Below are 2,375 nucleotides of genomic sequence, written 5' to 3'. Positions count from 1 at the left end.
AGTCTCTGAGAAGCATAACCCAGTCTTTGAGAAGCATAATCCAGTCACTAAACAACAGAACCCAATCACTGAGAAACATATTTGTTTTTCTTACGATTCGAAAGAAGATTTTTGAAAATTGGTCAATTTTGGGTAGTGTTTGCCAGCCCCTAGGACCCCAGGAGTTCTGAACTTTATGATTGATGTCCCCCTTGTCCCATAAATGCTTCATACCAAATTTTAAAAGAATTGGAATAATAGTTATTAAGAAGAAACTAAAAATGTTTAATTTTTAACGCACGACGGACAACACACGACGAAAACCCGCAATAGGTCACCCGAGTAAACTCATGTGACCTAAAATCCTGCTCAATCAGAAACATGACCCTGTCTCTGAATAGATATGTCTTAATTTGCTCACCAGATATAAGGCAAATATACGAAAGTAAGAAAAGTAATTTATTTTGCAGTTATTTGGCAAATACATAATGATATGCCTATAATTGTAGAGCTTTGGTCCTACTTTTATACAAAATATTCAATATATTGATATATCATTTAGGATTGAACCACACCTATTTTGTTCAGTCACTGAAGAACTTGAAGATAAAAATTACGTAAACCTGCAGAAAAAATTCCCCACACAATATTAAGACCATACACAAGTATTACATGTCTTAATGGAAGAGAAGCATTGATGAAAATGGACTGTCGTAAAAAAAAAAAACAACGTGTAAGAGCAATTTCATTTTTAGAGTACTAGTCACCCCATGTTCAGCGACAACTATTTTGGTGTAATCAGAGTCTTTTGTCCATTGGTGGGAGGATACTGGATGCCTGGTTAAATAGATGTATTATTATAACAATTAAAAAGGTTATTCTTCAATTATTCTCAACAATTTTATCCAAAAAAGATGTCTTTGAAAAACAATAATTAAAGTCAATAGGTAAAATATGTTGGAACCCACAGAGAGGTTTTAGTCACAAGAAATACACATGTGAAATATGAAAGCCGTAAGCACCAACCCTTCAGGAATTATGGCCAAAGGTTAGAGTTTTTAAAAAAGAAGTCATACTTTAAAATCAAGATCAAGAGGTTAAAAATATTAAGACCAAAGGACAGGTCTTCCATAAGGAATACATAAATTCAATATGCAAGCCCTAGCACCAACTGTTCAAAAGTTTTGCACAAACTTAATTTTTTAAAAAGTAGATCAAACTCCAAGGTCAAGGTCAAAAGGTAAAAAAATGTTGGTATCCAAAGAAAGGTTTGGTCAAATGGAATACACATGTGAAATAAAAAAGCATTAGCATCAACCATGCAAAGGTTACACCCAAGGTTAAAGTTGGATATTTTTTTAAAGTAGGTCAAATTCCAAGGTCAAGGTTAATAGGACAAATATGTTGGTACCCAAAGGACTTGTCTCAAGAAATACACATGTGAAATATGAAAGCCCTAGCATAAACTGTTCTAAAGTTAGTAGCCAGGTTAAAGTTTTGCAGACTAACAGACAGTTATACCTAAAAACTTTATATCCACAAATACTCGATTGGAGGAAAAAAAAAGATATTTTACTTGTTAGGCATCAGTTAAGGTCTTGATATTCACTTTAAATATACAATAATACCTTTGATAATTTTCTTAATTTACCTCTCCTTTCAGGTGATTTCTATGATCTTCAACCGCAGGGAAATGTATATAAAATGATGTTCAATATTCTCTACAGGTGAATTTTTCAGGTCTTCTTTAAGATTCGTAACCAATTTCTTCTTCTGATGAGGTGTATTTTCTTCACTTGAAAGCTTTTAATGAAATTCTATCTCGTATTCAGTTCAAATATTGACACCACTACTGACACAAAGGCATCAATTAATATTCACATTAGTTTTCTTAGTATCTCATACATGTAGTTTGTCATAGCTAATATTAAACAGTAAAACATGTATCAATCTTTACATAAACACTGAACATTTTAACACGTTACATTTATTGATACAATTTTCAATAGTTTATGGTGGAAAGTAATACCAACCGAATAGCTTAAGAACTTCACAACAAGCCGAATTTTAATTCGAACAGGACAAGCTTTCTTTTTGCTGTTCTGCACCAAACGACACTTTGGTTTATAGGTGTCGTCAGACTACAATAAAAGAGCTACGCCGTTATAAAGATTTTACAATGGTGCAATAAATATGTTGCTCATTGACAGGGTTATCTTATTCAGAGTCTGAGTTATGTTGTTCAATGACTGGGCTATGTTTCTCAGCGACTGGGCTATGATTCTCAGTGACTGGGTTATGTTTTGCACAGACTGGGTTAGGTTTTTCAGTGACTAGGTTCTTAAAGTCTGGGTTAGGTTTTTCAGTGACTGGGTTAGGTTTCTCAGTGACTAGAC

At 33.5% G+C, this 2,375-nt stretch overlaps 1 long non-coding RNA gene across 1 annotated transcript; it reads right to left on the bottom strand.

Annotated features, from left to right (window-relative positions):
• Positions 1–221: 221 nt before the first annotated feature.
• LOC125683589 (uncharacterized) lies at positions 222–2,120 on the bottom strand. The gene is made up of 3 exons (XR_007373028.2): positions 2,013–2,120; positions 1,631–1,782; positions 222–816 (listed from the first exon to the last, which is right to left on the bottom strand). It is a non-coding gene; the product is annotated as an uncharacterized LOC125683589 (long non-coding RNA).
• Positions 2,121–2,375: the final 255 nt, after the last annotated feature.

The sequence above is a fragment of the Ostrea edulis genome, chromosome 6 (assembly GCF_947568905.1).
Source record: "Ostrea edulis chromosome 6, xbOstEdul1.1, whole genome shotgun sequence".
NCBI classification, from domain to species: Eukaryota; Metazoa; Mollusca; class Bivalvia; order Ostreida; family Ostreidae; genus Ostrea; species Ostrea edulis.
The sequence above is the reverse complement of the archived record's forward strand: the minus strand, read 5'-3'. Positions and strand labels throughout refer to the sequence as shown.